Consider the following 12,877-nt stretch of genomic DNA (forward strand, 5'->3'; position numbering starts at 1 on the left):
CCAATATGTGCATTCTTCAACTACATATTCAAAAAAAAAAAAAAAATCTAAGGCGATACTCAAAAAGCAATCATCATTCTTGGGTGCCTGATTGCCCAATCACTTTCTCTCTTATCTCCTTCTCACCCATTTATTCATGTCCTGCAATGGAATAACTCCACTCCCCATATTGCATTCATTCATGCTACAGTGCAGTTATCCTAAAAGACACCCCTAGTTCTTTCATCATTCACAGAACATTACAAGCAACTACCACAGCCTTCCTACTTACACACACATGGCAAAAAAAAATACTTTTCGACATATATTTTCACACTTTCATTCATAACTAAACCAACACTTTCAGTTCCATGCAAGTATTCATCCTCTTCATTTCACAACTTCAGACTACCTTCATTTAGATTGTGAAACATAAAGAAAGAGGAAGAATATAATCAAACAAACAACAGATCAATTTTTATTTCATTTCATTCCATTCATTAATCTGTACCCTGTATAATTTACTCCTCTTGATTTCCTAGGTATAATCTAGGACATCACCCGATAGGCCCATAGATACTGATCTGTGCCACCTATCATGGTTTTGGTCAATTAAGGCTTTCATCAAATGCTTTTTAATAAGATAGGAAAGAGGTAGACTAGATTCCTAGTTATAGTCACACCTATGCCACATGTAACATTCCCTGCTAATGGTAAGGACAGTTTTGGTTAGTTTTTGCAGATTTTGATGAGTATGGCACAAGTGTAATCAAAGCCTGTTTTACCTCAAGCACACTCAAGAGATTCTGTGCAAGTTATGATCTTTAATGTAGAGGCTACCTTGCAAACCAACATCCTGTTACCACTATCCTACCAACTAGGAGATATATGCAATATACATACAGTATATGCTCAGGATCCATATCAATGTTCGCAATTCATGTGGAAAAGGATTAAATTGTTTAGTGACTCATACTACATTGCAAAGTTTTTTAAAGCATAAGTACAGTACATATTGCATATCTCTTCCCCCCCACCCCCAAACTAGCCCTTTTTATAATTCTACCCCCATGTTAACACACATAGAGATTGTCACAATAATGAACATTTTCTTGGTCAGCCGTAAATTGGAGTTAAAGGTCTTGGGATTCCTCTGCCTGAGGAAATATGAATGTTCAAATAAATTTGCAGAGCTTTGCTTTTTAAACATTTTTCACACAGACTAAATTCTGATCATTGGTATATATCAGTGACAACAAATTTTCATTCTGACTGAACAAGCTGTCATACATTGTGACAACTGTTTCATTTTAGTATTCTATTCTATTCTGTTCTGTTCTGTTCTTTTTTTTTAAATTCCTTTTCCCAACAATGTCCACACAGGTCTTTTTTGTACCTCTCATTGCATGCTTTCCTCTCTGGTCTCACAACCCTTCTCCCTCTTCAATAAATTACAAATATCCCTAACTTCTCAGAGTATGGCAAGAGAAATAGGATAGCTTCACACACCTGTTAATCTCTTAATCTGATAAAAACAACTCTGCATGCTGTGGGCCCTTTGGCAGGATTAAGCCTGCAGAAACAGATTGATCACTCTTTAGAGAAGATAAAGCTCTGAAACTTCAAATGTTTCTTTAGTATTGGCCTTCAAAGTAGATTATGCACAAAAAAAAATCATTTTGAATAATGAAATCTCTGGCAGCTAGTGGAATGCAGTAAAATATGACTGCTCACCAGTTCATTGTTTTCAGACAGTCTGCACAAGAACCTTGATGTTCCTTAGAAACTGATCAGAGTTCCTCAGCAAAAGAGTGGCTATGACTTACCAACAACTACTGATCTACCTCTCCCCCCACTGCCATTCCCCTAGTTCAGTGTTTTTCAAGCTTGGCAAGTTTAAGATGAATGAACATCAACTCCCAGAACTTCTCAGTCAGCTGTCAAGTGTTTTCAGCACTTGAACTGAAATTCATGCTGCCAAGGTTGAAAAACACTGCCCTACTTCTTGCTCCCTCAAAAGTTCAACCCATAGTCCACCACCATCAAAAGATTGCCTACTTCTGCTCAAGAATAATATATCCAATAACTATTTCACAGAACCCCAAATTCCTGCAATCTCACACTGGCAAAAAATGATGACAGCCAAATTGCCTCAAAATTCATCTAGGGAAGGGTAGAATTTTCTCAGCTCTCCTGAGTTTTGTTCAGAGGAGCAACACATTCCATAAGACACCCAAGGCTAATAGTATGTCAAAATGAATTGCACTATGGAATATGTAGTTCATTGTAGGGCTTTGAAATATCATCTTTACATTTTGATCAGGTAAAATAAAAGTTATTACCCAACTTCAGGTATAGGGTTACTGCATCCCTTTTGGGTTCCCAAAATAGTAGATACCCAGAGAAGCCTCAGCACAAACTGATCTGCAGAGAATTTCCTCTCTGAAGGCAATGGGACTTGGTTTTCTCAGTTTGCCAATTGTTGTTGAACTGAATATTTTTTAACTATTTGAAGGTTCTTGGAATATTCTAAGTTAAATATATAAACTGTTCTATTTACATATTATAATTTCCTTTACAAATTAGAGTATTTGGAAATATTTGAATACATCTATGAATATTTATGCACAATTTCCCTAATGTGTGCAAATTTATGGGACGTTTTCCTGCATGCTTTTTAGAGACACAATGTTCTCTATTAACCTGCACTGTTGCTGTTCTGTAATATAATACATCATGCTTAAAGGAATAGACCCTATGGGCAATCCTTATGTTTGATTCAGAAGCCATATGGAAGTATAGGACCCTTAAAAATACCCTTGAGAGCAGGGTATTTGATGGACCATCTAAGATTTGGTTGATGGGTGAGATCTCTGAACAGTCCCTATGCCTAGACCTGCAGAGTGCCCTTGTACAGTGGCTCTCAGATGGACATTCTCTGTAACAGTGCCTAACCTTGGGGAAATTTTTTTTCCCCTTGAAATTTGTGGAATACCTTCAGTAACATGTCTAAGTGCCTGTTAACAACTTCTATTCATTCAGAATAGAATTTCCTGTTTGTATGAAGTTTAGATGAATGCCTTTTGTCTTCTTTTCTCTCCTCCTTTTACTGCATGTAGTTTTTATATGGTTTTTAATTTGTTTCTGTTGTGTATTTTATATTTTATAAATCACTTCAAGATGCTTTTGCATAGGAGATGAAATAAAGCATAATTCATAATAAGAATCATAACATCCAATTGTTTGAATATTGCAAATCATGTCACAAGTTCTAAAAACAAAAGCTGCTGATTTAGATGTACAACTGAAGCATGTGATAAGTTATGAAAACTGCTAATTCAAGTGTACTTTTGAATTTTGGGTTTCCTTAATATTTAGAAAATCTGAAGTTTGGGTTTATTCCCAAAGGTACTAAGGCTATATCCAGACATCACTCACAAGCATTTATCCATTCTCTATAATTTTCTGAAATGTATCCTAGTTTAAAGTGAATCATGTGATAATTGGAAGAGATAAACTCAAAAACATTCCCCATCTGAATTTACAAAGTATCTATGTATGCAAAGAAACAATGAACTGAACTTTGAACTGGACAGAGGAGAAACTTGGTGCAAAGTTTGACTACTTTGAGAATCTTAGGATATGTGGTGCCTTCCAGGAGATCTGATAAGGAAGCACTAATTTTTGCTATCTGTTGGGGCATTTAAATGCTGCCTCAGTTTATGCATTTATAAATCAACTGGCTGTTAAAAAACAACAATGGCTCCTGTGACCATCTTCCATAGGCAACCAAAGTAGGCAAACACTGAGGTCTTGGAATTTCTCATCACCCACAGAAGTAGGATCCATGAAACAATAAATATAATCTGATCTACTTAAACAGCTCACCATATCTAGACTGCAAAATATGAATGACTAGTAGGTGGCAGAAGAAGTATAGAAAAATCTAACTTTTTCCATCATCTAGTGGCAATCCAGATTTTCGCAACTCAGATATGGTAGACCTAAATTAAAATGAACCATTCTTTTATTAGCAACATCTACTTTAGAAGTTGGGGCAAGGCAAACTCTCATGACAAATGAGTTTACAACATTCAACTGTTATAGTAATACCTTCAGGAAAGCATATTAAGAGCCAGTTTGGTCTAGTGGTTAAGGCACCAGGCTAGAAACCAGGAGACTGTGAGTTCTAGTCCCACCTTAGGCATGAAAGCCAGCTGGGTGACATTGGGCCAGTCAGCCACTCTCAGCACAACTCACCTCACAGGGTTGTTGTTGTGGGGAAAATAGGAGGAGGAAGGAGTATTGGGTATGTTCCCCACCTTGAGTTATTTATAAAAATAATAAAGGCAGAATAGAAAATGAATAAATATTAATAGCTTGACGACTGGGGGAATGACCTGAGATCATACTGATAGTGTTAGAAAAAAATTGTTAAAGGATGTGACTGTCTCGGTATTTTTCTGAGTAAAGTTAGAGGCTATGCTGACAAATATGATTATGGATACAAACCTTTAAAAATTATTATTATTATTATTATTATTATTATTACATTGTTTAACAAGAAGGAAAACAGTATCCTAAGCATTAAACAGATGCCTTGGCCCTGTAAATTACTAACCAGTTATTATCTGACTTAAAAGGTCCTCTGATGCCTGCAGCAATTCTGAGTTGGACTTGAAGTTCCTGGATGTAATTTGCTGAGATTAAGATAAAGCACCTTTTAAATTCTGCCTTATGATCTAGAGATGGTGATGAGAAAGAAATATGGGGGTCCCACAACTCTGGAGTACCTATAAAGTATTGTGCCTGCTTTAGCATTTATCAATTTTTAACCACTGCTATAAGGCTTCAAGAAATCAATTATTTCCCAGTTTGCCAAGGGACTCAAAACTATACTAGATAAACTAGAAATCAATTTTACTGCCTTGCTGCTGGGTGTGTGTGCATGTGTGTCTCATCCACACTGAAAACAATGGCTGTGTTCTTTATTACTATTATAGTGGCATTTTTTCATTCTTCATACAAAATTAAAATTGTAAATTCAGATTCTTATTCACCATCCTTCCATCTTATTGTTCCTTACAGCTAAAAAAGAATAAAATAAGAAAATATGTTTTTTCCTATTCTGAAAAAAGGTAAGTTAGTATACAATGTTATTAAATCATTTTTCAGCTGCTCCAAATATTGGATAATATACTATGGATAACATACAGAGGACATGTGGATTAGTGAGCACTCAACAATTCAAATACTATGGTTCAGTTTATATTTTCTATCAAAGTAGTGGAAATTTCTTAACTAAACAGTTTCCCTCCCAATCCATTTGGTTCAATCAACAATTGAAACAGGCCAAATGATATTTTTGGAATCTCCATGGCATCATCATTTTTAGAGGTGGAATATCTCCAATATTTGAAGTTGGGAATAAACACTGGAAGAAAGATGTTCTCAAAGGAACCTGGCCCCCATAGCTGGGGATGGTATATTGACTTGTGGAGTCCTTGGTGCTCTCTGAGCTTGGTTGTTTGCTTGCAGACATTTCATTACCCAACTAAGTAGCATCATCAGTGCGAGTGACTGCCTGTTCATATGTAGTAGCTTGCCCTGCCAATTTTGGTGATTGTTGTTTGGCTAACACTCCATCCAATTTGGAAAACTATATGTTGAATGTTACCTTCAACATCCTATTTTGAAATACAGCTAATTCAGTTCTTAAATAAATCAGGGCTAGAGCATTTTGCCATTCTTACTTGTTTCCAAATCTTGCTATGATGGCCCATCATGACAGGGGGTTTTCTAGAAGGGATGAGCAATGCATGCCATCAGCAAAGTCACCCAAGGCATGAAGATTAGACGAGTTGCCCAAATAAAGCAAGCAGGCACCTTCTGAAAAGCAGCAATATAGAAATATGCTGGAGGAGGATCACTTTAGTGACAACAGTAAAAGTATAATTTCAAAGTGTGTGGGAGAAAGCAATGATAAACCACTATTTTACCAAGAGAACCTCATGGATAAAAACTAGATAGTGTGATTAAATGATATAGTGCTAGATAATGAGTCCCTCAGGTCAGATGGCCCTCAACAGAAGAAGGGCTGAGGATCTTTTGGGCTACTAATGGTGTTTATGGCATGGTTAGATTAAAGCCTTCAGGGCATTTAGTTGATGAAAAAAAATCTGAAGCTGCAAAGATAGAATTACACTGAGAATTTGGGGCTTCCATGGGAAATGGTGGACTGAACAGCCCTGCCTGTGAGCTCCGTGGGTAGAGTTGGCATCATGGCAGGTTTTTGGGCACAGGCAGGCAAGCATTTTAGCCTAAAATGCTTTTCCAGAGTAAGGAAAATGCTGAGACTTGAACCATTTGTCCTCTGGATGGTGAGTTGCAGCCCATAGATAGTGGACAGTGTGCATGATCAAATGGTAAGACTTTGCTGGAAGGCTGGGATTTCATCTTTTTCCAAGCCACATTTGCAGCCTCTTAAAGGGGAAGTAAGTCCTGCCTTCCCATTTCTAAAGCACTCATTTTTTTTTTAAGTTTTGTACCCTAAGAGAAGCTTTTTACAGTAAGAAGTGGAATCTCTTGGTGATTATAGTTATTTCTGGGATTATATTTTTAATTTTAAAAATTAAGTTAAAATTAAATGTTTTCCCATTTGAAGTGTAATTAGGGTTGAGAATATATGTGTCCTGACTAAGCAAGAACCACGCCGAGACGAGGAGGAAGTCTCTAGTGCTTTATTACTGCTACAGTAGACAGAAAATCCTACCAAACTGAAGAAGGGTGAGAAAACCCAGACAGATAAACCCCCAAAAGTCAAGGCGGGTCTGTTCTGTGTCTCTCTGACTGACAGCTCAAACTCTCTAAACTACACATGCGTTTTCCCCCCTGGATAGTGGCCCCCTCCTGTTCACCATCAGTACTCAAGACAATATAATTGCCTTTCCATTACTATTTCTTGTACTGAATTTGAAGGATGGATTGTTCTCTTACACGCTGGATTTGATCGTTTAAATCTTTAGCTTTCTGTTCACTTTCTCTGGGTCTTGATTGCTAGTACGCTTTCTTTTGTCAGTTTCACGTGGAAGTTTTTCATTAATTCATTAACTTCTATTTCTGTGAGTTAACTCCTTAGGGGGTGCTATAATCTACTGCCGGAAGCATGGAAGATTTTAAAGAAGATTTCTTAGAATTCCGTCGTGAGCGTAAGCAAATCCTTTCAGGGTGCTGTCAAGCTATTCTGCAGAGACTGTTTGGGACACTGGAGAAGATGTCGCTGCTAAAATGTGTCATCTGGCTGAAAATGCTGTGATGGAAGATGAAGATTCTGGTAAAGATGGGGATTTTTCTGCTGTTAGTGAGAGTGAAGTAGTGCCAGCTGAAGATCGTGGTTTGGTGTTGAGGGGGTTAAAATGGCAGTCGGAGTTTAAGACTGCACAAGGAGTTGCCATGCTGGGGAAATATTATGACTATCTGAATCAGTATTATAAGAAAGAAGAATATGTTATCTGGGAGTTTTCTTTTTTTCTTTTGCTGAGAAGTCTGCATTTGGGGGACAGTTGGGCTGTTGGACTTTTATTAAAAAAATGCCTTATGTGTAATGAGGCAATATGTAAATGCTCTGGTATATTCTGAGGAGGGGTAAAACATTAAGAATATGTAATTTGATTGATAATGAGTCTATTATGATTTCATTTTTTTTAATGGACTAAGATTTACAGGATTTTTGATTTGTAAGATTTAAAAGATATTGATAAGATATAATATTTTATATTGTTTTTCAGGTTTAATAGGGTTAAGATTGTTGTAGTTTTATTAATTATAAAGGCAGACAATTTATTTGTTTTTATAATTTGAAGTTTATTACAGTAGACAGAAACATATAGAAGAGTGGTAGGAAGGAAATAATTAAATGGATGGTGTTTTATGGGGGAGGGAAGTTAATTAGATAGATAGATAGATAGATAGATAGATAGATAGATATTCAAATTTCTATCACCACCCATCTCCCCCAAAAGGGCACTCTGGGCAGTTTACAATAAAATCAGAATTAAAACATATAAATTACAATATAATAAACCAATAAATAAAGATAAAATAAATATAAAATCCATATACTGTATATACAGTATACACTCTTGAAAGTCGGAAGTCACCTTTGTATGTAATCTCTCAAAATTCTTTTTTCTTGTGTTTCACACTTTTTAGTTTCTTTTTCTGTTTGTAGTTTTTTGTTCTGCTTTAGTTTTTATCTTTGTTTCAAATATAATAAAAAACTTTACCAGAAAAAAAAAGAATTACACTGAGAATTTGGAATGTAAGAAGCATAGAAACTGGAAAAGCTCAGCACAAGAATCAGCTAGACATTGACATTTAAGGCATCAGCATATTAAAAGGGACTGGAATTGGTCAGTTTCAATCAGAAGATCATACAGGTAGTCTGCAGTTACGATGGCAATTGGGACAGGGATTGCCATCGATAAGTGATGTGGTCGTAAAGTGTGATGTCAAGTGACAAGGTTGCTTAGTGACTACAGTCCTGGCAGTCTGGGTTGCTGTCATAGCCCCAAGATGAGTGGGTCATTAAGTGGGAAGTGGCGGGAGTCCTTGTAAGGTGCACAGGGTACTACAGGGTGGTGGAGGAGTGCCGTGGGTGGGGGAGGCCCTGAGAGGCCCAGCAGATGCTGCATGTGAGTTGAGGAGGGCTTGGGAGGCCCAGTGGAGGCCGTGCATGAGTGCAGGAAGGCTGGGGGATGGATGGCACAGAAGGGTGTGAGTGCAGTTGGGCCAGATATGTTACAACTGTCATATCTGACCCCCCACAATCTCACTGATGCTCCTGTCTGAATCTTCTTCCCCACATGAAATCAGCCTACTTCATAGAAAGCCAGAAAGAAAGAAGCATCTGTTAATATATTGTTTTGTACTACAGATTAAGGTTACTATGGTAACTAATCATTTTGGCTGGGTGAAGAGGTTGAATTTAATTGTCCCCTTTTCACGTGTTAATGGTTGCATTGCCTAAGGGAGGAACTTGCCTGAACTTGTTTTAGTTTCAGTTTCCCTCCTGTGTAGGCTTGCAGAGAATATGCAGCTGAGAGAAATCTCTCCTCTCAGCAAACAGCCTTTAAATATGTTTGTTTTCTGTAAATAAAATTATTTTTATAGAAATGCCTGGTGTGTGACTTTTCTGATCTCTCCTGGGCCAAAGGCTTTCTAGCACTCTGCCAACAGCATGGACCCCAGGAATGTCAAATGAAATCTTATCTAGCATTGTAAGATTTTGGCAGTCTTCCCTCCAAGTTCTCACAAAATGTTGGCATTATTGCCCAAAATTTCAGTGGATTGGCCTTGATCAGAGGATATATGCTCTGAGTATGCAGGAATGAATTTCCTTATAATGTTGTCTTTAGAACTCTTTTTATCTTCTGCCTTTTATGAGCTATCATCTGAAAGCGTATTATATTAAATATAGTGGGAAGCACTTAGCCATTACAATGAATTGGAGGTAATTAATAGTACACAGAACAGTCCATCTCTCTTCAAGTATCTAATGTGCTAGCCACATCTGTATGAGATTTAGTTCAGACGTTTACTTATTACACTATCAGACTATGGTCAAATGGAGAAGCATCTTCCAATTCAAGTAAGATGCTTACTTGTAAACAGAGACATCCAATAGAGGGTTAAAAAACAACAACAAGAAGGTGGGTACAACTGCACAGTTAAATCCCCGCTTTAAAATGGACTAGGGGCTTTGATCATGCAGTTGTGCCTGCTATTTTGACTTTTTTTGACACCCCCTCTCAGATACCCCTGCTTTGTAATGTTTTGTGGGCTACATTTATTTATTTATTTATTGAGTTATTGAGTTATTTATTGAGTTATTGAAGCATTCCTTAATCCCACATTCTCCTGTTCTCTTCAAACTGCAGTTCCCAGAATTTGCAATCACTTGAGAGTTGAAGAACCAATATATTTGGAGGCAAGGTTATGTACTAGATTCCCATGTCAAGCCCATTCTTGATGACTGTTTGGCCATTCTATAAATATTATGTTCTTTAGCAAAACTAGCACTATTTTTTTCTATTATCTGACTGCAAAGTTCTTTACACTTTGGAGTCATAGCCATATCAGTGTTGATCTTCCACTAGACAGAATCATTTGCCTATTGATAATAATTCATATGCATGTGCTTTCTACTCAGGCAGCACATAAACTGTTCTTCTACAAAGGGTGGGAATATGCTCATATTGAGTACTTTGCTATCCTCATCCCCTGTCAGAAGTAGGATTTTAATAGGGAAGTAAATACTCCTGCGAATAATTTCATTATTAAAAACGATAAAGCATATCACATAAAACATGCATATTTTTCCTTTATGTTCATACATATTGTGACCATTAGCCAATAGAGTGTGCCGTATAAAATAAGTGATGATGAATTATAGTTTCTCATATTAAGTGGCATGCTTCTTGGGTGTTTTGTTTCTCTGTTAAGCGAAAGAAAATAGACAAAGGTTCTATTTTATCCCTCTGCTGGTTTGAATTCAGAAGCATTTTGCCAAAGTTCCCCATGATCAGGAACTCTGATTTGGATTCTTACTTTCATGGAGACTTATATTCAACTTATATTCAGCTAAGCATACATATAAAAATCACCTAGGGAGTTTAGGGCTTAATATACAAAAGTCTGTGTAGATACCTGCGCATCCAAAGCCAGAGGCTGAGTTTGTATGTGTGCCTTCCCATAACAGATTGCATGTGCAGAATGAGCATTAACAGATCCTCATCAAACTGTAAGAAGTTACCAGGTTAGGCAGAAGATTCTGTTCTGGGCCTTCTACTCTTTAAAATTTTTATTGATGATTTGGTGAGGTGGTGAAAGGAATGCTTTATCAGACTTGTGGATGACATAAAACTGGGTTAGCTGATATTCTAAGAGAAGAATAAAGTTAAAAATTATCTTGCAGTAATGGCTGCAAGCAACAAAATGAAATTTAACAGGGACAAACACATGGTCTTCAATTAAGAAACAAAAATGCATAGGTATATGGTGGGGGATATCTAGCTTGGCAATAGTGTTTATGAAAGAAAGTTTGAAACAGTATTTGATTGTAAATAAAATATTAGTCAGTACTGAGTGCTGTGACATGGTTATAAAAATGACAAATGAAGTGTTACTTTCCAGCAAGAGAATTAATGGAATTAATCATTCTAGTTTATCCTGCTTTGATCTGTTTCCACCTTGAGTAGTGTGTCCAGTTCAGGCCACCATACTTAAGAAGTATTCACAGAAATTGAAATGTGTTCAGATAACTACAGTAAGGATGATTGGGGACCAAAAATCCTATGAAGAGCAACTGAAGAAGCTAGACTTGTTTAACCTTGAGAAAAGAGAAGAGAAGAGAAGAGAAGAGAAGAGAAGAGAAGAGAAGAAGAAAATGGTATCCACCTGATAATATGTCATACAGAAGAATGCCAAGATTTGTTATTGATTATTCACAAGTGCAGGTCATGGAATCATGGATTTAACATATAGTATGGCAGATTCCAACTGAATGTTAGAAAAAAATTCCTAACAAGAGCAATTTAATAATAGAAACAATTGCTCAGAGAGGTGCCTTGATCTCTTTCACTGGATGTGTTCAACTGAAGACTTGACAGCCCTCCACATGCTTTAATTTGGATTCACGCACTGAGAAGGAGGTTGGGGCTGATAGCCTAACTGGCCTCTTCCAATTCTGAGATTTTATGATTTTATAAATGAACCTTAACTTTCTGCTTGATGAAATATCTGCAGAAATGTGGGAAGAAACAGAAGAATCTATAAAGGTTCTCACTAAGCTATGCCAGAAAATCTGGATAATAACCTAGTGGCCAACAGATTGGAAGAAGTCAATCTACACATCAGCAACAAAAAAAGAAGGCTTAACAGAATGTGCTATAACTATACCCTTAATTCCACACAAGAGCAAAATAATGCTTAGGATCATCCAACATACAATAGATTAGAGCTCTACATGAAAAGAGAAATGCCAGATGTTCCAGCTGGCTTTAGAAAAGGCATTTTCTAAATTTAGAAAAGAACATGAGACATTATTGCTGATGCAAGCTGGATAATTGAGAAAGACAAAGAACAACAAAAAGAAATCAATATATGTTTTATTGATTATAGAAAGGCCTTCAATTGTGTTGATCATATCAAGCTATGGAATGTGCTTAGAAGAATGGGAATACCAGAACATCTCATTGTCCTCATGTGAAATCTATACACATTTCAGGAAGCTTCAGTATGAATTGAACATGGGAAAACAGACTGGTTCCAGGTTGGCAAAGGAGCAAGACAAGGCTGTATACTTTCCACTGATTTATTCAACCAATATGTGGAATATATATTGAGGGAAGCTAGACTGGAAGAAGATGAATGTAGTTTTAGAATAGGAAGAAGAAACATCAATAACCTGTGCTATGCTGATGACACCATCCTAATAGTTAAAAATGCAAACAATCTTGATAGTCTAGTAATAAAAGTGAAAAAAGGAGCACAGTAGAAAAAAGGGACTAAGAGTAAATATAAAGAAGACCAAAGTAATAACATAGGTACAGGAACCAGCCTTAGAACTGGCAATGAAGATACTGAAGTGATAGATAGCTTCTGCCTTTTAGGATCAACTATCAACAGTTAAGAACCAGCAGTCAACAAATATGCTGCAGATTAGTACTTGGTAGGGTAGAAATGAAGGCCTTGGAAAAGATATTCAGATGACTGGATACCTACAAAGATCAGAATCATGCAGGCAATGGTTTTCCCTGTGATACTCTATGGAAGCGAAAGTTGGACTTTGAAAAAGCAGTATAGAAAAAATATTGACACTTTTGAACTATGTTGCTAG

The sequence above is a fragment of the Candoia aspera genome, chromosome 1 (genome assembly GCF_035149785.1).
Source record: "Candoia aspera isolate rCanAsp1 chromosome 1, rCanAsp1.hap2, whole genome shotgun sequence".
Lineage (NCBI taxonomy): Eukaryota > Metazoa > Chordata > Lepidosauria > Squamata > Boidae > Candoia > Candoia aspera.